We start from the raw sequence: 25364 nt of genomic DNA, 5'->3' as shown, positions 1-25364 counted from the left end.
CGTAGTATTATAAGGATGTCTTACTAACCTAAGAAATAATTAGTACAGTAATAACAAAGGGAGAAATGCTTACGAAACCTTCAACACCGAGTTATTCTAGTGCTTGTTCTTAGATTGCCTTTTTTCCTGGAAAAGGTAGGGTGGTAACTGCTCTTGAAGAAACCTACAAGGGTCTCTGAGTGGGTGCTAGGAGATGGAAGGGAGGCCCCTCTGCCTGTGGAAGCTCCTGATGGTGCCAGTGAGTGCTGAGACATATATAGAAGCTTCTGGAACCTTGGGGAATGAACACCTGTAACAAAAACAGAAGGATCAGCATTCCTGAGCCTGCAGGCAGGGTAGAAATGCCTGATCCAATCTTAGAAGAGCACATGGATTTTGCTGTCAGGGCCCAGAAATGAGGTCACAATTGAGGGAGAAAAGAGAACGAGATTCTGAATTATTCTGCTGCTTACTGTTGGTAATGAAGCTTGAGAGAATTGCATTTTTTTAAAGGAAAACAAATTTAGAAGAGGGAAGCATTATTTAAGTAGACTCTTCATGATACCTGAATACCTTACCTTAACCCGTGTCCTGGTTGTAGTTTCTGTGAGGGCTGGAACCGTGTATGTTTTCTGTGTCCTATTACAGCTCTCAGGACATAACAGGTTTGTAATCAATATTTGTCAAATGAATCAACTTATGAAAACTTCTGGTCAGAACATTCTTAGAGGCTTGTGTTTTTGGACAGCAAGTTGTAATTCAAAGGTTAGCTGAATGAGATCTAGAACTCATACAGATGTTAATAGTCCTTCTAACATTAATGGGTGAAGTGATAAAAGTCCAGAGCTGTATCAGCAATAATTATAAGCCAACTCCAATTCCTATTTGCATTTTTCTCTTTTCTCTATTCTATTCACCATCTGAGAGGGGAGTAACTTGGTAGAGGCAATAGCTATCTTGTAATGGCCCTATGGTTGTCCTTCATGAATGTTTAAATCATCGTATTTATGTAAAAAAATATTGCCATGTACAGCATGCTTTGAAAAAAACGAATGCTTCCGTAGGTGTGTGGTTTTATTGTTCTCCATGCTTTTTCTTTCAACCACTGGTTAAAATTGGAAAATCAAAATTAGGTTGATGAAAGAATAAGATGCGTTATGAATACAAGCTAAGACTTCTGTCCTCCGAGTTTCGCTGTGTCCTTTGATACACTCGTTCTCCCATCATGCCGTGGGGTGGTGATTAGCCCCTCATCATCATTCTTCAGTTGTCTTCACACTGCACTCCAAATGACCTTCTATAATGAGTTTCTCCTTGAAGGATCATTTCCTCCTCACATGTGAAAACATCATAGTGATTTAATTATTATTTTCCTATTCTGTGTTATCTGGTAATTACCACAATTTAGCTTCCTAAGTGGCAATATAAAAAAAGTATTTTTCTCATACTACATTTTTTTCTTAATTGACAATAATTGTTTTAGAAGGAACATATGTGATAATTATGGAATTGAATGACATCTCCAAAGCCTAATTTTTTTTTAACATCCTCAAACCTCATTGTTTAAAATGACTCGAGACGCTCCAGCCCTTAAGACTGGCACACACCTGGCAAAGAATCACTCTCAAAAAGGCCTATGTGACAGAGACAACCTTCTGGCCCTGAGTTACTGAGTATAGAACTGAGAGCCATGGGGTCAGACTCCCCCAGTCTCTGCACAACTAAATCTCAGAACGTGGGTGGGGATGTAGTTCAACAGCTCTCATGAGAGATACAAGAATCCCTCCTTCCAACGATGCCTGGGATACTTTTGTCAGGAGATTTACCTCTTCTCCAGACCTCTCAGTAATCACTTCTGTAGTTCGTGGATAGTCATCTTACAACTTAGGATTTTAATAAGAAGATCATATTATTGGATAAGAAGAGAAGATGATTATTATTAGATGAGAAGCCCTTGCTTTCTCATCTAAATCGTACAGGACAGCCTTGGGTTCCTTTCCTAGGATTCAGCTTATTTTGTCCCAAATTTCACTCCTCCATTTGGCTCTTTATAATGGGTTATCCTTACTTATTTTATCTGCCTTATTTGAGAAAGAAGACTCTTGCCTCTGAAGGTCTAGGGACCCACTCTTTCATCTCTGCTTTGGGATCAGTTTGCTTTAACTGGAGAGAGTAATTTTTTTTTATTGGAGTTTAATTGCTTTACCATGTTGTGTTAGTTTCTGCTGTACAATGAAGTGAATCAGCTCTATGTAGACATATATCCCCTCCCTCTTGGACCTCCCTCCCACCTCCTTCTAGGTCACCACAGAGCACCAAGCTGAGCTCCCTGGGCTCTACAGCAGGTTCCCACTAGCTATCTGTTTTACACATGGTAGTGTATTTATGTCAAACCTAATCTCCCAGTGCATCCAACCCTCCCCTTCCCTCCCTGTGTCCACACATCCGTTCTCTACATCTGCGTCTCTATTCCTGCCCTGGAAATAGGTTCATCTGTACCATTTTTCTAGATTCCACATACATGCGTTAATATATGATATTTGTTTTTCTCTTTCTGACTTACTTCACTCTGTATGACAGACTCTAGGTCCATCCACGTCTCTACAAATGACCAAATTTCGTTCCTTTTTATGGCTGAGTAGTATTCCATCGTGGTATACGCACCGCATCTTCTTTATCCATTCATCTGTTGATGGACATTTAGGTTGTTTCCATGACCTGGAAACTCTGCAGGCCTGGAGAGAGTAAATTTCATGAGTTGGAGGAATAGACACAATTTTAATTGAAACATTATGAATTCTAACTTTTATAAGGAAACTTTTAATGTGTATTGCATCATACAGTAGTGTCTTCTTTAACTCAGTATGAGCTGGAGCTCTATTTTCTGTAGATTTTCATAACAGAAAAACAGCAGTCTACATCCTTTTGTGGCCAGTTGTGTTACGGAACTTTGTACATTTTAATCTAGTTTGTCCTTGCCTTCTTAGCATTAGTTATATTTTAGTCAGGCAACAAGTGTCTCTTAAATCTCACCAGCCCCTCAGTCTGCCCTCAAACATCTTGTTGCCGTTCCTACGCAATGAACCTTCATTTCTTCTAGAAGATTGGAGGTATGACTAAGTTACGTAGTTTTTCCTTTGAGATTATTGATAATTGCTTTCAAGCAATTATTATTGCAAAGTACTCAAGCTTCAGGTAATATTTGCATGTCAGCTTTAAAGCTGAATGAAATATCTGATGATTTATGATGATTTAAAAACAATCACTGAATGATTTGGTGGTGTACAGTATTAGATAGAATAAAACTATTTACCCACACCTCTTGTCTTTGTAAATGAGGCCACTGAGGGTGAAAATGTGAAAGATTCCACCCGAATTACACAGCTTCTTAGGAGGAAAAGTTGGATGTAAATCTCAGAACCTAGATATTTGTCATCCAACTCCGAATTGTGGCATCCAATACTCAATATTCTGTAATAAACTTATACAGAATAATCTGAAAAAGAATAGGTACATGTATGTATATGTATGGCTGAATCATTTTGCTGTACACCTAAAACTAACACAACGTTGTAAATCAACTATACCTCAATATAAACTAAATGTTTGTTTGTTTTTTCAATTAATTAATTAATTTTTTTTGCTGTGTTGGGTCATCGTTTCTGTGTGAGGGCTTTCTCTAGTTGCGGCCAGTGGTGGCCACTCTTCATCGCGATGTGCGGGCCTCTCACTGTCGCATGTGGGATCTTCCCAGACCAGGGCTCAAACCTGTGTCCCCTGCATTGGCAGGCAGATTCTCAACCACTGCGCCACCAGGGAAGCCCTAATTTTAAAAAAAAAAAAAAGAATGGAAAATAACAACATATGCATGCTGTGTGTTTGTGTGTGTGTGTGTGTGTGTGTGTGTGTGTAATTTTGTTGAAAGCAGATGCTGTGGCAATGAGGAAAAAGAAGAGGGAGACTCATCTTATTCTTAACAAACATTATGAATTAAAGTTTAAAGCTAAGACATAAAATTCAGGTAAAAAGAACAGACAAGAACCATAAGAAGAAAGAAAGAGAAGGAGAAGGAGAAAAGGAGGAGAAGGGGGTGGGGGAGGAGAGCATCTTATGAATGATGCTGAAAGCTGAAACTAGAACAGCGTCCACTCCCCTCCACCACAACAAATGGAGTAATGGGAGTTTAGTGAGTTATTGAAAACGTTCAGAAAACAAACCTGCCCCCCAAAGTTCCAGGATTTTCAATTGCTGCTAACATATAAAACTGACATCCATAAGAATATCACATCTCCTTTGTATTAAGAAGTCTTTACTGCTTTCAGGTTTTTTATATATTTTACTCATAAAAACATAACAGTAGCCCTGAAAGATAAAATTTCCAATCTGAATATGAAGAAAGTGACATTTCTTGAGAGAAAATTTGGGACACAATTACATATTTTATAAATACAGGAATAGAAACAGAAACCCCAAGTCTTTTGATACTTTGTAAATTACAAATGGATTCTTTGTTCTTCACCTCACTTCAATATCTTTTATTTATAATGCTTAAAGATTTGGAGAAAACCCTAATTTTTCATACTATAATTGTAAGGGTGATGACAAAGCAGTGATATCTGGATGAACCAGACTATCAGAGACAAGTTAGCTCTTTTTTCGTCCTTATACGCAGTACTAGTTGTCCCAATTATTAAATTCAATGGGGATTTTATACTTTGAAATATTTATCTGTAATATTTATGTAGTAATCTTCTACATAGCCTAAAGAAAGAGGCTATTAGTGAGAACTAAGTAATTATGTATGTATAAGTTTTCAGGCCATCTCACACTTATTTAACCCCAAAATATGAACTTGGTGCCTATTTTTCTTCCATCAGCCCCATCCAAATCTATAAAATACAAACGCCTAAAAATTCTAACAAAATCATATTCTCATAAAAATCAATGGCATTTCAAGAGGAGTTAAAAGTAAAAGCAATTCAAAAGAAAAATTGAAACGATAATTATATTAAAAATAATCATAGTTGGGCTTCCCTGGTGGCGCAGTGGTTGAGAGTCCACCTGCCGATGCAGGGGATGCGGGTTTGTGCCCCGGTCCGGGAGATCCCACATGCCGCGGAGCGGCTGGGCCCGTGAGCCATGGCCACTGAGCCTGTGTGTCCGGAGCCTGTGCTCCACAACAGGAGAGGCCACAATAGTGAGAGGCCCGCGTACCGCAAAAAAAAAAAAAAAAAAAAAATCATAGTTAAACTCATTTAAAACCTATTATAACATATATAAAGTAAAGCATCAAAATTTTAGAACAGTGTTCACAAAATTATCTGTTGGTATTCACTTGTATAAATGCAAACTCTGATTAATATAATTATCAGCTCTGTGATTTTTACAAATGAATACTTAGTGTATAGGTTTTAGTGGACACAGTATCCTTTACAATCATTCTGTCTGTTTACTCAGGTACCGAGGTATTTCATATAAACTTTTATATTGAAGAAAGGAAAAACATGCAATTTTAAAGAGATCTGATGATTTATGATTTTTCAGAAAACGAACTTATATACGTTATAGTTTGAAGGAAAAGAAAATTCCCTGACATCTGAAAACAAGTCTGTTCCTTAAGCAGAAGAAGAGGAGGTTATTGAAGGCAAATGTACTGGGAGTCTTGGGAAAGGAATGACTTACTAGGTTTCCTAAAGAATAAGCTAAACTTGCATGGAAATATTTTACCGATGGTTGTAGTGATGAAAACCACAATTTCGTGAAAACCAATCTGGAGGTATCACTTCCAGGATGATTCATTCCGATAAGGAAAATTCCTTGAGTGAGGCATGGAATTAGGACTGAGCCTGACCGGATCACATTCCAAGAAGTGTATGGGCAGGACGAGAATTGTTTATTCCCTTTATAGTAATAGAGCTGGTTACCTAGATGTAGTTAACCAGTACCTAATTAAATGAAGAAAATATAATAAAATATACATGAAGAACAGTAGAAAATTTTAGTATACAGATAGGGAAGCTATCTGGTTAATTTAAAATATAGACACTTCTGATATTAATGATGTGAAGTTACTCTTTAAGAAATTACTATAAATCTAATGCAGTTCAACATTCCATTAAAATCTCTTCACTCAACAACATCGCTAGAATTACTATTTGCGTACTTCAGGTGTCTGTGCCCTCTGTATGCCACGTTTGTTGGAACAATCAGAAGCTTATGAGACATGGACCACTGATAATTTTTCATTCCATTACTACAGACATGAGAGAGACAGAGAGAAAGAGACATTTATACTTCAGTGAGCAGTTTGGAAGTCTTTTCTGGTTCCATAGAAATGTAAATTCCACTCATCTTTAAAAGAAAAATTATACATTACATCCAGTCCTTAGTGCGAACTTTCAGGAATTGCCTTCTTTTGTCCATTTGATCTTAAATCACCTCACTACCACTCCCCTGACTGAGGATGTGATATCTGTGGTGGTTTTATTCTTTATGATTATAGCAAGTATCATCCTTTTTCATTCTTTCATCTCTTTTCATGCGTAAAGCTTCCTTTATAATCTATTGAATAAGATTTCACTTTTCCTCAGCATCATGTAAAATTTTATCATAAATAGCATATGCTTTGTAAGGCATTGTTGTCATTCATAATCAAAATTAAGATACTGCTGTTATGTAGAAGCTATTTTAAATCTGACATATACACATATTTATCACTCAGTCTAAAAGCCAAGATCATGTCAGGGTCCCTGTTAATATTTAACTAAAGTAATTTTTTGAATTTATTGAGGATCACAGCCTATATGTTTTCCTTATTGTATAGTATAATGTAATTTCAGTTGTCTTCTTAGGCTATACATAGTGTAAGTAATAACAGATGACAAAGTTAATTATTATTTTGTTAATCAGACTTTTATTTATTGCAAGGAATAAATTTATTGCAAAGAGTCTAGCCCCCAAATCTTATCTTCACTTAGTGTTTTCTTTGCTAATCTTTCTTTCTTTTGCTACTTTCGTTCTAATTTGCCTCTTAACCAGTGGCCTCTTTATTTTCTTTAGATTTTTTTTCCACTCTCTTTGATGGTTTTGATCTCAGCTTCTTCTCTGTATGCTTCAAATGACATAGGGGATGCTTTGTGATTGTGTTCCCTTACTGTTCTAGAAGGGGTAAAAACGTCCAAGCCATGACACTGTGACACTCTGTAATTTTTACACAAAGAAAGATGCTAACAGACCACATCAGACAGATTTAACAGTAATGTTCCATTTAAAAAAAAAGTTGTCACTTCCTGGGGAATGCACTGCATGGGAATTAAATCAAGCACTTCCCCTTAAAGGGGAAGGGTGGAAAGGGAGAGATAGGAGGCAGAAATCCTATTGTGTGTAAATTACAGATACTTTTTGCATTTAAAAATGCTTTTTATCATTAGTCTTTATTGATTAAGAAAAGGTTAAATTTATATCTGTGTAAGTAGAACCCATACGTACCAGTGATGAATCAAACTAAATACACTTTTTTTTAACATCTTTATTGGAGTATAACTGCTTTACCATGTTGTGTTAGTTTCTGCTGTATAACGAAGTGAATCAGCTATATGTATACATATATCTCCATATCTCCTCCTTCTTGCGTCTCCCTCCCACCCTCCCTATCCCACCCCTCTAGGTGGTCACAAAGCAGCAAGCTGATCTCCCTGTGCTATGTGGCTGCTTCCCACCAGCTATCTATTTTACCTTTGGATTAATCTCCAAAATTTACAAGCAGCTCGTGCAGCTCAATATCAAAAAAACAACCCAATCCAAAAATGGGCAGAAGACCTACATAGACTTTTCTCCAAAGAAGACATACAGATGGCCAACAAACACATGAAAGGATGCTCAACATCACTAATCATTAGAGAAATGCAAATCAAAACTACAATGAGATGTCATCTCACACCGATCAGAATGGCCATCATCAAAAAATCTAGAAACAATAAATTCTGGAGAGGGTGTGGAGAAAAGGGAACCCTCTTGCACTGTTGGTGGGAATGTAAATTGATACAGCCACTGTGGAGAACAGTATGGAGGTTCCTTAAAAAACTAAAGATAGAATTACGATATGACCCAGCAATCCCACTACTGGGCATATACCCTGAGAAAACCATAATTCAAAAAGAGTCATGTCCCACAGTGTTCACTGCAGCTCTATTTACAATAGCCAGGACTTGGAAGCAACCTAAGTGTCCATCAACAACTGAATGGATAAAGAAGATGTGGCACATATATACAATGGAATGTTACTCAGCCGTAAAAATACACTTTTAAATGATTGGGAGGCAAAATATTTCTTAACATGATTTGGTCCTGCGTTGTCTGCAGACAGTGAAGCTTTTTATGACAATTTGAAGAATAACTACACAATTAGACGATAAAACCTTTCCCCGAGCCCACATGAAAACTGATAGAACACTAAGATTTCTATACAAACATGCTGATTTTAAACATAGAGAATCCTTAATTTGATTCACAACAAATTCTTACCAACAACATCAATTCGTGTACATAGAGTTATTCTATCTCCACGTCAAAGATCTGTGCTCAGAGTGAATATAAATACTTCTTGCTATTTAACTCCTTATAGGCAAAATCAAAACATATATAAGGTTGTTAATGTAAAAAATACCCATATCTCTAGATCTTAGACATATTAGACAACTATTCTTCTTAAAAATGTTTTCATAATCAGACAATGGAGATGTAATATTATTATCAGTAATGAATGGTTATTATTACTATAGATCACATTATTGTTTTATGTAACCAGATTAGTATTGGTTTATCCTGTAACCACATGTGTATTAGTTTAATTTTCTTCAGCTATGTCCTCCTTCATTAATACTGTGGTGAGTATCCTAGGTATTTTTTATTTCCAAATACATGTTTAATTCAGCTCCTCATTGCACTACCACAGAACACCCCAATCACAAGCACACTGAGCCCCTCACCACTCCAGAGGAAGCAGTCCTGAGATTTCAATTTGGATTACGTTGTAGGCAAATAAACGATCAGTTCCTGGAGAACTGACAACTTAGAAACACTTCTTCCAATCCAAGATCATGATATATCCCTCCAATTATTTAGTTATTCATTAACTTCTTTCAACAATGTTTCTTATATTTACAGTATGGAGAGCAGCCTTGTACATATTTTGTTAGGTTTATTCCTAAATAGTTGATATTTTCATGCTACTTGAAAAGCTATTTTAAAAATTTTATTTCAAATTTGTTGCTAGTACATAGAGTTGATTTTATATTGATCTTTATCAGTAAAAACCTTGACAAATTAGCATCAATTTTCATAGTTTTTCAATTTTGTCAGTTTTTTGTACACATTCATGTCATTTAAAATAAATTTGTTTTGAGACTTCCCTGTGGTCCAGTGGCCTAGACTCCGTGCTCCCAGTACCCGGGTTCGATCCCTGGTCAGGGAACTAAGATCCTGCATGCCACATGGCAAAAAAAAAAAAATTGTTTTTATTCTTCCTTTACAATCTTTACAGCTTTTATTTCTTCTTCATGGCTTATTTCAGTTGATTGGCCCAGATAGAGAGGATCAAGGGCATGGATTGAGTAGAAGTAGTAACACTTGATATCACTGTTGTGTTTCCAACCTTAGGGGGGAAAGTGTTCACTATTTCACCAATGATGTATAATGTTTGCCACATTTTTATTGTGGATACCCTTTGTCATATTTTTTAAAAATTCCCTTCTATTCCTAGGTTACTGAAAATTTCCATTATGGTTGAGTTTTATCAAATGATTTTTTGTGACTATTGAGATAATAAGATGACCTATTCCTCAATGTGAGTTATATTGATTGATTTTGAATATTAAGTCAACATTGCATTTCTGGAATAAATCCCAGTAGGGCATCATATACTATCTTTTAAAATGTAGATTCATTTTGCTAATCTTTTGTTGAGTTTTTTTTTTTAATCTATACTCCTGAGAGATAGGTCTGATATATTCCTTTCCTGTAATGCCCTTACCTGTTTTTGATATCAAGCTTATGCTGGTATCCTAAAAGGAATTTCTCTATTTTCTAAGATAGCTATGTCAAGATGGTACTGCTTCTCACTTTGATATTTGGAAAAATAAATCAGGAAATCCATGTGGGCCTGGATTTTTCAATTTTTTTTAATATAATGCCCTCAAGATCTGTCCATGTCACTAATAGAAGGATTGCCTTCTTTTTCATGGGTGAAGGATAACCCGTTGTATATGCTAAGCAAAATAAGTCAGGCAGAGAAAGGCAAGTACTCTATGGTATCATTTATATATGAATCTAAAAAGTACTCTATGATATCACTTATATATGGATCTAAAAATGCTTAGCTCTTAGAAACAAGGTGGAGTTGTGATTACCACAGGCTGGGGGCTGAGGGAGATGGGGAGATGTTGGTCAAAGGGCAGAAACATTATAAGATGAATAGGTTCTGGGATCTTCTGTTACATAAATAGTGCATTTTATTATTATTTTTATGTTTTCCCTTTGTTAGGTTTTGTGTTATACATTCTTACATGGTTCTCAGCTGTTTACCCTAGAGATTCCAGTACAGATTATTGACTTACTACACTTCACTTTAATTAGGACTTTTACCATTTTCAGAATAATGCAAAACCAATAATTTACTGCCTTTCCAGCCATGCCTCTCACTCAAGCCATACCAAACCATAGATGGAATTCCCAATCACACTTTATACTCTCCTCTCCGACCCTTGCCTGTGACACTTCTGCCTGCTTACCCGATGGCTTCCCTACATCTCCTGGAAGGTCCCATATCATTGAGAGACATTCTCTGTCCTCCTCCTGTGTTAATTAATTAAGTGCGTTCATTTATTTCCCCATTTATTCATCTCACAGGAACTCTGGGGGGCAAGCCCTGTGATCAGTACTGCGCTAAGACTTCCTGACCCATCGATAGCAAGACATGGTCCATCGCTCAAGGACCGCATAGCTTATCACATTTCTATGTTAATCACAGTGGTCTGATTTTACTTTTTTCTCTTAAACATAATATCAAAGGTAATAACTCTGATGTTCATCATTTAATCCCCAGGCCCTGGCTCAGAGTAGGTGCTTAACATGTGGTTTTGAATAAATAAATTAGTATATTTGTTTCCATTAGGTAACAAACCCAGTTGTATCAGTTCCTTATTTGTGTGTGGCTCATAAAATATTTGAGTTATCTTCTATGTGGCAGGCACTCTTCTAGGTTCTGGGGATATTATGGGGCACAGAGAAAGGCCTTGCTTTCATGAAGCTTCTATCCTGATGCGGAAATTGTTGATTAACAGGTAAAAACATAAATGTAGAATAGCAAGCGCTATATAGTAAAAAATAAAAACAGATTTGGGAACTAGAGAGGGCATGGAGTGCTGTGAATGCTGGTTTAAGATGGATTATTTATGAAAAATCTCTCCAAGACAATTATATTTGAGCACAGGCCTGACTATAGAGATTCTTGAGTGTTCCAATTGCTTATCTTCAAGAACCTTCAGGAAAAATGTTAAAACAGGGATTTCCGTATGTTATTCTTTTTTTTTTTCTTTTTTGCGTTATGCGGGCCTCTCACTGCTGCAGCCTCTTCCGTTGCGGAGCGCAGGCTCAGCGGCCATGGCTCACGGGCCCAGCCGCTCCACAGCATGCAGTATCTTCCCGGACTGGGGCACGAACCCGTGTCCCCTGCAAAGGCAGGCGGACTCTCCACTGCGCCACCAGGAAAGCCCCTCCTTATGTTATTTTTATACTCAGTTATTTCTAAGGAGAAGTTTAAATACCTTAAGTTGTCTGTCCCTGGAATTTTTCTTCCTCTGACAGAAACCTGCTTTATCTCTCAATATACCATTTCATGAGATCTTGATCTACTGAGATAGTTTTATTATTTTTTAAATAGCATATTTCAAAATTCTTATCTGTACAAGTTCATTCACCTCAGTTTTTTCTTATGCAGTGTCCCCAGCCCCAGACCTTTGAAATTAAACTTGAACTCTCCTTCAAGTTTGAGTTGAAAACTCACTTTTTCTAGTTGGAGTTTCTAAGCCATATAATGTTCCTCAGTTTGCCACAGTCCTGAAACTCTTGCAGGATTTATTGTGCAGTTAGTTCTCGTCCACGAATACTCCATTTCTTTTTTTTTTTTAATTGGGAGTACAGTTGCTTTATAATGTTGTGCTAGTTTCTGCTGTACAGCAAAGTGAATCAGCTATACGTATACATATATCCCCTCCTTTTGGGATTCCCTTCCCATTTAGGTCAGCACAGAGCCTTGAGTAGAGTTACCTGCGCTATACAGTAGGTTCTCATTAGTTATTTTATACATAGTAGTGTATATATGTCAATCCCAATCTCCCAATTCCTCCCACCACCACCCCTTCCCCCCTTCGTGTGCATACATCTGTTCTCTACATCTGTGTCTCTATTTCTGCTTTGCAAATAGGTTCATCTGTGCCATTTTTCTAGATTCCATGGATCCATTTCCTTCCATAACAACATTTTTTTTTTTCTTTTTGCAGTACGCGGGCCTCTCACTGTTGTGGCCTCTCCCGTTGCGGAGCACAGGCTCCGGACGCGCAGGCTCAGCGGCCATGCGTCACGGGCCCAGCCGCTCCGCGGCATGTGGGATCTTCCCGGACCAGGGCACGAACCCGTGTCCCTTGCATTGGCAGGCGGACTCTCAACCACTACGCCACCAGGGAGGCCCCGTAACAACATTTTTATAGGGTTGTCATGTCTTAGTCCGTCTGGGCTGCTATAATAAAATAGCTGGGTGGCCTATGAACAGGAGAAATCTTTTTCCTTACAGTTCTGGAGCTTTTCAAGTCCAAGATCAAGGCACTAGCAAATTCAGTGTCTGGTGAGGCCCACTTCCTGGTTCATAGACCAGAAGACGTGTCTCCTCACGTGTCCTCACTTGGTGGGAGGGACGAGGGTCTCTGAGGTCCCTTCTATAAGGGCACTAATCCCATTTCTGAGTCCTAATCCCTCATGGCCTAATCACCTCCCAAAGTCCCCACCTCCAAATGCTCTCCCATTGGGAGTTAGAATTCAATATGCATTTTTCAGGGACACAAATGTTATCTATAGCACCCTGTGTCTTCCTAATCAGAATCTATTTCTAGCTTTTTCAGGCCTGGAGTCATACCATACTCATTTTCACTTCTCCTACCCAGAGGTGCATATTGTAGATAAACATTAAAAAAAATGATAGTCATACCAATCTAGGAGACAGCCAGACTGAATAAAATGTCACTTAATCTGGAGGATAAATACCAGGTGCACTATGAGAAATTTAATGGAATCTCCATGTTAAGTTCTACTCTATGCCTTGAATAACATAGGATCAGAGACATATTTGGAAGACTTAGAAACTTTCTGCTTAATACCTGTACATTTATATATAGTATTTAACTTTTATATTTTTATTCTTTAAAATACCTCATTTTTATACCTTTTATACTATTTTAAACACAGCAGATAGTGCACTGTTTTTTAATTTAAAGTAAAGGAATCTGAATTTACAGTGATAACAGTAAGGTACATTAGAGTTTTTTTAAAGATAAATAGGTAAATCTGTAGACTAATAAATTAAAGACCTTTGAATAATGTCATTTTTCAACATACGCTTTTTGATTGGAGCTGTTTCCTTTGTTCTGTTGTTTTACAAAAGAAATGTCAAACCACGTGAGATGTCATAGACCCTGAGGATCTGCATATTAACACTTAAGATGAGTTGATAGCATTTGCAGTAAAAACTGCTGACTGTGCGTGAGAACAGAAAATTTTAAAACTTTTCCTCACAACTGCCGTGAAGAAGTCTCTAGAAAGCCCTCCCTGGTGACCCACAAGCTTTGCTTTAAAGCTCTAAAGAGTCACTCATTCACTGGAAAAGCCTTGCCACCTGAGATGTATCATCTGAAGACCACATTGTTATACAAAGAAAATGAATTTCCCTTTGACTGACAGATGTTTGAGTGAAAACTCAAACATCTGTGTTTGTGTAGCTTTAACATTTCCTACCTATAGTCTTAAAAGGGGCCGAATCTAGAAGTTCACCATTAAAAATAGCTACCAAAAAATTACAGAAAAGAAGCCTCAGGTGTGTGCCTACATTTCACTTAGGGCATTTAAATTTAAAAATAAAAATTTGTTAAAGAAAGTGAAGACTATTATGCACTGTGATTTTTTTTTGTTATTGAATAGGATTTACGGAGTGGCCTATAAGTCCAGTTAACACCAAAGAATATATAAGATCAAAAGACCTTTTCTAGCTAGTTTGACCACTCATGGGAGAGAGACTTAGATCTTTTAAAAGTTTCTCCAGGTTAGGACACGGGTTCGAGCCCTGGTCCGGGAGGATCCCACATGCCGTGGAGCGGCTGGGCCCGTGCACCACAACTGCTGAGCCTGCGCTCTAGAGCCCGCGAGCCACAAGTACTGAAGCCCGCGTGCCTAGAGCCTGTGCTCCGCAACAAGAGAAGCCACCGCACTGAGAAGCCGGTGCACCACAACAAAGAGTAGCCCCCGCTCGCCACAACTAGAGAAAGCCTGCACACAGCAGCGAAGACCCAATGCAGCCAAAAATAAATAAAATAAAATACATAAATTCATTTAAAAAAAAAAGTTTCCTCAGGTTAGATGGCTAATGGCTAATTGTGGCAATGTTTATTGAAAATACCAGTGTCTCTTTTGTTAACTTACATGTAACATGGGTAAAACTATGTTCATTTCACAGTGTTGCATCAAAAAATATATATAAAAATTTTTAACATAGTACTTTGTACTTAGTGGATGCTCAAGAATTAGCTGGTATACAAATGAAATTTCTCACTGACTCATTTACTTACCATTTAGTTTGTAAAAGCAAGTGACATTTTCTCCTAAGAAATCAAAACAAAATCAGACAAGACTCAGTATTGATTTTTTTTTGATGCCAAAAGTGAAACACTTAAAAATGTTTGTTTCTCTCCCTTAAAATTGAAGAGATTTTTAGTCTGGTTCTCGAGCATAAAATTCCTTATCAGTCCCTAGCTGTTTGATCTTAACTGTGGGCTCTACTGAGGTTAATGCCACTGTGGCAGAAACTAGAAGCTTTTTTAAAAAAAATGTTTTCACTTCTATTTGAGGTATTACTGAAATATATATATTATTTTTCAGATTCTTTTCCACTCTAGGTTATTGCAAGATACTGAGTATAGTTCCCTATGCAATACAGTAAATCCTTGTTGCTTATCTATTTTATATACAGTGGTGTGTATATGTTAATCCCAAACTCCTAATTTATCCCTCCGCCACCCTCTTTCCCACTTCGGTAACCGTAAATTTGTTTTCTATATCTGTGAGTCTGTGTCTGTTTTGTAAATAAGTTCATTTGTGTCATATTTTAGATTCTACATATAAGTGATATCATTTTATATTTGCCTTTTTCTAACTTCATTTTGTATGATAACCTCTAGGGCCATCCATGTTGCTTCAAATGGCATTATTTCGTTTCTTTTTATGGCTGAGTAATATTCCATTCTATATATGTACCACATCTTCTTTATCCATTCATCTGCTGATGGGCATTTAGGTTGCTTCCATGTCTTGGCTGTTATAAACAGTGCTGCTATGAACATCGGGATGGCTATCTTTTTGAATTAGAGTTTTCATCTTTTCTAGATATATGCCCAGGAGTAGGATTGCTGGATCATATGGTAACTCTATTTTTACTTTTGTATGTGGCATTTTAAAGCAGGAAAGATAATGACAAATTATTCATTAAATGTCATTCCTACAGCACCTGTGTGTTTAAAAATAAAGGTGATTCTTTTCTCACTTCTCACACCAGAACATGTTCCAGATGGTTCAAAAATTTTAATGAATAAAACAAAACAAAATGTTAGTAAAACTCTGAATTCATGAATGAATTTTAAAAATAATAGTGGAGTAGGAAAGTGTTTACTTATAAATATAATGCATAATAAGAAACTATTAAAAAAAGTAAAATAATCTGGGTGGAAAAAAATCTTATCTTAGATTTATTTTGATCCACTCTAAGTCTCTTTTAATTGGTGCAATTAGGCCATTGACATTCAAAGTGATTATTTATATAGTTTTGATTAATCTCTACCTTATTCATTACTGTTTTCTATTTGTCATCCTTGTTCCATGTCTATCTTCCACTTTTTTTTGTCTTTTGTGCATTAAACTGAGGTTTTTATATGATTTTGTTTTTCTCCACGTCTTAGCATATCAGTTATGCTTTTTTTTTTTTTTACTTTTTTGTAGTGGTTGCCCTAGAGTTTGCAATATGCATTTACAGCTAATCCAAGTCTATTTTTAAATAACGCTATAGCACTTCACAGGTAGTGTGAGTACCTTAAAATAACAAAATGATCCTAAATAGTAATTCCTTCCTCCTATCTCATCTGTCATTGCTTTCATCCATTCCACTTTTTTATAAGCATACATGAGTGTGTGTACATGTATATATATATAAAATATATATACACAAATACTACATAAGCATACATGACTGTGTGTATATATGTAATATATAGAGAAATAATATAATACATAAGCATATATAATCTATTACCTTGTTGATTTTATACATTGAATAAACTGATATATTAAGAATAAGAAAAATTAAAAGTGTTAGTTTTTCTTTTTGAAATAAGAACATTAATTTTTTTTCTAACATCTTTATTGGAGTATAATTGCTTTACAATGGTGTGTTAGTTTCTGCTGTATAACAAAGTGAATCAGCTATACGTATACATATATCCCCAATCCCCTCCCTCTTGCATCTCTGCCCACCTTCCCTATCCCACCCAATCTAGGTTGTCACAAGGCAGCAAGCTGGTCTCCCTGTGCTATGCGGCTGGCTGCTTCCCACTAGCTATCTATTTTACATTTGGTAGTGTATATATGTCCATGCCACTCTCTCACTTCGTCCCAGCTAAACCTTTTCCCTCCCCATGTCCTCAACTTCATTCTCTACTTCGGCATCTTTATTCCTGTCCTGCCCCTAGGTTCTTCAGAAACCTTTTTTATTAGATTCCATATATATGTGTTAGCATATGGTATTTGTTTTTCTCTTTCTGACTTACTTCACTCTGTATGACAGACTCTGGGTCCATCCACCTCACTACAAATAACTCAATTTCATTTCCTTTTATGCCTGAGTAATATTCCATTGTATGTATGTGCCACATCTTCTTTATCCACTCACCTGTCGATGGACGCTTAGGTTACTTCCATGTCCTGGCTAGGGTAAATAGTGCTGCAATGAACATAGCGGTACATGACTCTCTTTGAATTATGGTTTTCTCAGGGTATATGCCCAGTAGTGGGATTGCTGGGTCATATGGTAGTTGTACTTTTAGTTTTTTAAGGAACCTCCATACTGTTCTCCATAGTGGCTGTATCACTTTACATTCCCACCAACAGTGCAAGAGGGTTCCCTTTTCTCCACACCCTCTCCAGCATTTATTATTTGTAGATTTTTTGATGATGGCCATTCTGACCGGTGTGAGGTGATACCTCACTGTAGTTTTGATTTGCATTTCTCTAATGATTAGTGATGTTGAGCATCCTTTCATGTGTTTGTTGGCAGTCCGTATATCTTCTTTAGAGAAATGTCTGTTTAGGTCTTCTGCCTATTTTTGGATTGGGTTGTTTGTGTTTTTGATATTGAGCTGCATGAGCTGCTTATATATTTTGGAGATTAATCCTTTGTCTGTTGCTTCGTTTGCAAATATTTGCTCCCATTCTAAGGGTTGTCTTTTCATCTTGTTTATGGTTCCCTTTGCTGTGCAAAAGCTTTTAAGTTTCATTAGGTCCCATTTGTTTATTTTTGCTTTTATTTCCATTTCTGTAGGAGGTGGGTCAAAAAGGATCTTGCTGTGATTTATGTCGTAGTCTGTTCGGCCTATGTTTTCCTCTAAGAGTTTTAAAGTGTCTGGCCTTACATTTAGGTCTTTAATCCATTTTGAGTTTATTTTTGTGTATGGTGTTAGGGAGTGTTCTAATTTCATTCTTTTACATGTAACTGTCCAGTTTTCCCAGCATCACTAGTTGGAGAGGCTGTCTTTTCTCCACTGTACATTCTTGCCTCCTTTTTCAAAGATAAGGTGACCATATGTGCATGGGTTTATCTCTGGGCTTTCTATCCTGTTCCATTGATCTATATTTCTTTTTTTGTGCCAGTAGCATACTGTTTTGATTACTGTAGCTTTGTAATATAGTCTGAAGTCAGGGAGGCTGATTTCTCCAGCTCCATTTTTCTTTCTCAAGATTTCTTTGGCTGTTCAGGTTCTTTCTGTTTCCATACAAATTGTGAAATTTTTTGTTCTCTTTCTATGAAAAATGCCATTGGTAGTGTGACAGGGATTGCATTGAACCTGTAGATTGCTTTGGGTAGTATAGGCATTTTCACTGTGTTATTCTTCCAGTCCAAGAATACGGTATATTTTTCCATCTGTTTGTGTAATCTTTGATTTATTTCATCAGTGTCTTATAGTTTTCTGCATACAGGTCTTCTGTCTCCTTAGGTAGGTTTATTCCTAGGTATTTTGTTCTTTTTGTTGCAGTGGTAAATGGGAGTGTTTCTTTAGTTTCTCTTTCAGATTTTTCATCATTAGTGTATAGGAATGCAAGAGATTTCTGTGCATTAATTTTGTATCCTGCTACTTTACCAAATTCATTGATTAGCTCTAGTAGTTTTCTGGTAGCATCTTTAGGATTCTCTATGTATAGTATCATGTCATCTGCAAACAGTGACACTTTTACTTCTTCTTTTCCGATTTGGATTCCTTTTATTTCTTTCTCTTCTCTGATTGCTGTGGCTAAAAATTCCAAAACTATGTTGAATAATAATGGTGAGAGTGGGTAACCTTGTCTTGTTCCTGATCTTAGTGAAAATGGTTTCAGTTTTTCACCATTGAGAACGATTTTGGCTGTGGGTTTGTCATATGTGACCTTTATTATGTTGAGGTAAGTTCCATCTGTGCCTACTTTTGGGAGAGTTTTTATCATAAATGGGTGTTGAATCGTGTCGAAAGCTTTTTCTACATCTATTGAGATGATCATATGGTTTTTCTCCTTCAATTTGTTAATATGGTTTATCACATTGATTGATTTGCATATATTGAAGAATCCTTGCATCCCTGGGGTAAACCCCACTTGATCATGATGTATGATCCTGTTAATGTGCTGTTGGATTCTGTTTGCTAGTACTTTGTTGAGGATTTTTGCATCTATGTTCATCTGTGATATTGGCCTGTAGTTTTCTTTCTTTGTGACATCTTTGCCTGGTTTGGTATCAGGGTGATGGTGGCCTCGTAGAATGAGTTTGGGAGTGTTCTTCCTTCTGCTGTGTTTTGGAAGAGTTTGAGAAGGATAGGTGTTAGCTCTTCTCTAAATGTTTCATAAAATTCACCTGTGAAGCCATCTGATCCTGGGCTTTTGTTTCTTTGAACATTTTTAATCACAGTTTCAATTTCAGTGCTTGTGATTGATCTGTTTATATTTTCTATTACTTCCTGGTCATTCTCAGAAGGTTATGCTTTTCTAAGAATTTGTCCATTTCTTCCATTTGTCCAGATTATTGGCATATAGTTGCTTATAGTAATCTCTCATGATCCTTTGTATTTCTGCAGTATCAGTTGTTACTTTTCCTTTTTCAATTCTAATTCTGTTGATTTGACTCTTCTGCCTTTTTTTCTTGATGAGTCTGGCTAATGGTGTGTCAATTTTTTCTTCTCAAAGAACCAGTATTTAGTTTTATTAATCTTTGCTATTGTTGCCTTCACTTCTTTTTCATTTACTTCTGCTCTGATCTTTATGATTTGTTTCCTTTGGCTAACTTTGGGGCAGTTTTTTGTTCTTCTATCTCTAATTGCTTTAGGTGTAAGTTTAGGTGGTTTATGAGATTTCAATTTTCTTAAATTTACGAAAGCTTGATCTGTGACCCAAGATATGATCTATCATGGAGAATGTTCCACGAGCACTTGAGAAGGAAGTGTATTCTGTTGTTTTTGGATGGAATGTCCTATAAATATCAATTAAGTCCATCTTGTTTAATGTGTCATTTAAAGCTTGTGTTTCGTTATTTATTTTCATTTTGGATGATCTATCCATTGGTGACAGTGGGGTGTTAAAGTCCCCTACTATTATTGTGTTCCTGTCGATTTCCCCTTTTATGGCTGCTAGCATTTGCCTTATGTACTGAGGTGCTCCTATATTGGGTGCATAAATATTTACAATTGTTATATCTTCTTGGATTGATCCCTTGATCCTTATGTAGTGTCCTTCTTTGTATCTTGTAACATTCTTTATTTTAAAGTCTATTTTGTCTGATATGAGAATTACTACTCCAGCTTTCTTTTGATTTCCATTTGCATGGAATATCTTTTCCCATCCCCTCACCCTCAGTCTGTATGTGTCCCTAGATCTGAAGTGGGTCTCTTGTAGACAGCTTATATACAGGTCTTGTTTTTGTATCCATTCAGCCAGTCTCTGTCTTTTGGTTGGAGCATTTAATCCATTTACATTTAAGTAAGTATTGATATGTATGTTCTCGTTACCATTTTCTTAATTGTTTTGGGTTTATTATTGTAGATCTTTTCCTTCTCTTGTGTTTCCTGCCTAGAGAAGTTCCTTTAGCATTTCTTTTAAAGCTAGTTTGGTGGTGCCAAATTGTCTTACCTTTTGCTTGTCTGTAAAGGTTTTAATTTCTCTGTCAAAACTGAATGAGATCCTTGCTGGGTGGAGTAATCTTGGTTGTAGGTTTTTCCCTTTTATCATTTTAAATACGTCCTGCCACTCCCTTCTGGCTTGCAGAGTTTCTGCTGAAAGATCAGCTGTTAACCTTATGGGAATTCCCTTGTATGTTATTTGTTGTTTTTCCCTTGTTGCTTTTAATATTTTTTCTTTGTATTTAATTTTTGATAGTTTGATTAATATGTGTCTTGGCATGTTTCTCCTTGGATTTATCCTATATGGCACTCTGTGCTTCCTGGAGTTGATAGAGTATTTTGTTTCCCATATTAGGGAAGTTTTCAACTATAATCTCTTCAAATATTTTCTCAGTCCCTTTCTTTTTCTCTTCTTCTTCTGGGACCCTTATAATTTGAATGTTGGTGCAATTAATGTTGTCCCAGAGGTCTCTGCGACTGTCCTCAATTCTTTTCATTCTTTTTTTCTTTATTGTGCTCTGTAATAGTTATTTCCACTATTTTATCTTCCAGGTCACTTATCTGTTCTTCTGCCTCAGTTATTATGTTATTGATTCCTTCTAGAGGATTTTAAATTTCATTTATTGCATTTTACATCATTGTTTGTTTGCTCTTTAGTTCTTCTAGGTCCTTGTTAAACGTTTCTTGTATTTTCTCCATTCTGTTTACGAGATTTTGGATGATCTTTACTATCATTACTCTGAATTCTTTTTCAGGTAGACTGCCTATTTCCTCTTCATTTGTTAGGTCTGGTGGGTTTTTACCTTGCTCCTTCATCTGCTGTGTGTTTCTCTGTCTTCTCATTTTGCTTAACTTACTGTTTGGGGGGTTTCCTTTTTGCAGGCTGCAGGTTCATAGTCCCATTGTTTTTGATGTCCACCCACAGTGTGTATGGTTGGTTCAGTGGGTTGTGCAGGCTTCCTGGTGGAGGGGACTGGTGCCTTTTTTCTGGTGGATGAGGCTGGATTTTGTCTTTCTGGTGGGAAGGACCATGTCTGGTGGTGTTTTTTTGGGATGTCTGTGAACTTAGTATGATTTTAGGCAGCCTGTCTGCTAATGGGTGGGGTTGTGTTCCTATATTGCTAGTTGTTTGGCATGTGGTGTCCAGCACTGGAGCTTCCTGGTCATTGATTGGAGCTGGGTGTTAGCATTGAGATGGAGATCTCTGGGAGAGCTCTCACCGATTGATATTACATGGAGTCAGGAGGTCTCTGGTTGTCCAGTGTTGTGAACTCGGTTCTCCCACCTCAGAGGCTCAGGCCTGACACACGGCCAGAGTATCAAGACCCTGTCAGCCACACAGCTCCGAAGAAAAGGGAGAAAAAAAAAGCAAGGAGGAATAAAAATAAAATTAAATTAAAAAGTTATTAAAATAAAAAAGTATTAAAATAAAGTTTAAAAAAGTAATTAAAAAAATGAAGAGAGCAACCACACCAATAAACAAATCCAGCAGTGATAACCAGCATTAAAAAGTAAACTAAGATAAACATAAAACCAGAAACAAATTAGATGCAGAAAGCAAACCCCCAGTCTACTCCCAGTTGCTCCCAAAGTCCATCCCCTCAATTTTGGGATGATTTGTTGTCTGTTCAGGTATTCCACACTGCTGGGTACATCAAGTTGATTGTGGAGATTTAATCTGCTGCTCCTGAGGCTGCTGGGAGACATTTCTCTTTCTCTTCTTTGTTCGCACAGCTCCTGGGGTTCAGCTTTGGGTTTTGCCCCACCTCTGTGTGTAGGTCACCTAAGGGCGTCTGTTCTTCACTCATACAGGACGGGGTTAAAGGAGCAGCTGATTACGAGACTCTGGCTCACTGAGGCCAGGGGGAGGGAGGGGTATGGATCACTGGGTGAGCCTGCGGCGGCAGAGGCCAGCATGATGTTGCACCAGCCTGAGGTGCACTGTGTGTTCTCCCGGGAAAGTTGTCCCTGGATCACAGGACCCTGGCAGTGGCGGGCTGCACAGGCTCCTGGGAGGGGAGGTGTGGTTAGTGACCTGTGCTCGCACACAGGCTTCTTGGTGGCGGCAGCAGCAGCCTTAGCGTCTCATGCCCGTCTCTGGGGTCCACGCTTTTCGCCGCGGCTCACACCCATCTCTGGAGCTCATTCAGGTGGTGCTCTGAATCCCCTCTCCTCGTACACCCTGAAACAGTGGTCTCTTGCCTCTTCGGCAGGTCCAGACATTTTCCCGGACTCCCTCCCGGCTAGCTGTGGTGCACTAGCCCCTTCAGGCTGTGTTCACGCCGCCAACCCCAGTCCTCTCCCTGCGCTCCGACCAAAGCCCGAGCCTCAGCTCCCAGCACCGCCCGCCCTGGCGGGTGAGCAGGCAAGCGTCTCGGGGTGGTGAGTGCTGGTCGGCCCTGATCCTCTGCGGGATTCTCTGTGCTTTGCCCTCTGCATCCCTGTTGCTGTGCTCTCCTCGGCAGCTCTGAAGCTTCCCCCTCTGCACCTGCAGTCTCTGCCCGCAAAGGGGCTTCCTAGTGTGTGGAAGCGTTTCCTCCCTCACAGCTCCCTCCCACTGGTGCAGGTACCGTCCCTATTCTTTTGTCTCTGTTTATTCTTTTTTCTTTTGCCCTGCCCAGGTACGTGGGGAGTTTCTTGCCTTTTGGGAGGTCTGAGGTCTTCTGCCAGCGTTCAGTAGGTGTTCTGTAGGAGCTGTTCCACGTGTAGATGTATTTCTGGTGTATCTGTGAGGAGGAAGGTATCTCCACTCTTACTCTTCCGCCATCTTGAAGGTCCTCTCTCAGGGTGTTAGTTTTTATTTTATCTTCCCTTATGCTTCCTTCAGTGCTCTTCCTTTATGTAGATCCAGGTTTCTGACCTATATCATTTACTTCTTTTTAAAGAACTTTTTTTAAAACATTTCTCACAAGGCAGGTCTAATAGGAACAAATTCCGTCAATTTTTGTTTGTCTGAGATGACCTTACTTCTCCTTCAGTTTTGCAGGTTAGTTTCACAGGGTATGGAGTTCTACATTGGGAGGTTTTTTCTCTCGATTCTTTAACTCTTTCACTCCACTCTCTTCTTGCTTACATGGCTTCTGAAGAGAAGTTGGATATAATTCTTATCTTTGTTCCTCTGTAGGTAAGGAGTTTTTCCTCTGTTTTCTTTTGAGATTTTTTCTTTATCTTTGATTTTCTATCGTTTGAAAATGATATGCCTCTGTGTAGTGTTTTGGTAATTTGTCCTGCATTGTGTTCTCTGAGCTTCTTGGATCTGTGGTTTGGGGCCTTGGATTTGTGGTTTCCTCATTTGGGGAAATTTTTCTGTCAATGTTTTTTCAAATAGTCTGTTCCTTCCTCTCTTCTCCTTCTGTTGTTCCCATTATGTATATGTTACATCTTTTGTAGTTATCCCATGCCCTTGGATATTCCGCTCTACTTTCTTAAGTTTTTGTTCTATTTGCTCTTTGAATTTTGAAGATTCTATGGATAAATCCTCTGGCTCTGAGAATCTTTGCTCATCTGTATCCACTTCTACTCATAAACCCATCAGAAGTATTCTTCATTTCTTTTAAGGTGTTTTTTTATCATCTATTTTTGGTTCTTTTTTAGGATTTCCATCTCCCTGCTGACCTTGCCCATCTGTTCTTGCACGTTCTCTACTCTTCTGTTAGGACCCTTAGTATATTAACCAGAGTTATTTAAAATTCCCAGTCTGATAATTCTTACATCCCTGCTGTGTCTGTTTCTGATGCTTTCTCCATCTCTCCTGTCTCTTCGAGTTGTGATTTTGCCTTTTGGCATGCCTTGTGATTTTTTCCTTGATAGCTGGACATGATGAACCAGATGAAAGAAATTTCTGGAAATAAGCCTTTCATGATGTGGTGTAGAGGTGTGGTGGGAGGGCAGTGCCCACAGTTTCGTGATTAGACCTCAGACTTCTGCTGACCCTGGGCTTCTGAACTGTGAATTTTTCAGCAGTTTCTCAGGATTTTTCTCCGCACCTGGGCAGAATGGTTAGAGTCGGCTAGAGTCAGGAATTTCCCTTCTCTTGGGTCAGTTCGGCTCTACAGGGTACACCAGAGCAGGTGGGGCTCTGGTTAACTAGTTTCCCCTGAGGGCAGGCCTTACTGAGAACACCAGGGTGCTCTGATATATTTCACAATGGTTCCTTCTCTCCTCCTCCTGCCAGGAGCTCAAGAGAATTTTTCTTCAGTACTTACTCTGGGAACTTGGTTGAGCTCCTGGAGATAAATCTCAATAAAATTGGAGCCTCTCTATGACTGGGTCTTCCAGAAGGTTTTTACTTCTCCGACTTGTCTGCTCAGAGCTCCCAGCAATTTGTCAATTATAGTCAGGTTTTCCTACCCTGGCACTGGTTCCTGGTGTTTGTACTCATGAGCCCCTACTCTGGTAAGCCTTAGCTCCTGTACTCCGCCGTCTGTCTCTGTTGCCCCGTGTCCTGTCCTCTCTTCTGGATCCAAGAAGAGCTGTTGGTTTTTTCAGTCTGTTCAGCTTTGTCCTGGTTGTCAAGACAGAGTGGAAACTTCCAACTCCTTACCTGCAGAACCAGAAAACAGAAGCCTTAAATTAGATTTAAATAAAAGAAACCTACAAAATATTTACAATGTACGTAATTAAGAAAGCTTTAGCAAACATAATATGTAAATTGTTCTTAAA

At 38.1% G+C, this 25364-nt stretch overlaps 1 protein-coding gene across 1 annotated transcript in view; it reads left to right on the top strand.

Annotated features, from left to right (window-relative positions):
• GALNTL6 (polypeptide N-acetylgalactosaminyltransferase like 6) overlaps nt 1–25364 on the top strand; it is a 1150933-nt gene that overhangs the window by 461247 nt on the left and 664322 nt on the right. The window lies entirely within an intron of this gene.

The sequence above is a fragment of the Pseudorca crassidens genome, chromosome 7, assembly GCF_039906515.1.
Source record: "Pseudorca crassidens isolate mPseCra1 chromosome 7, mPseCra1.hap1, whole genome shotgun sequence".
Lineage (NCBI taxonomy): Eukaryota > Metazoa > Chordata > Mammalia > Artiodactyla > Delphinidae > Pseudorca > Pseudorca crassidens.
This window is presented reverse-complemented; position numbering and strand designations above follow the sequence as displayed.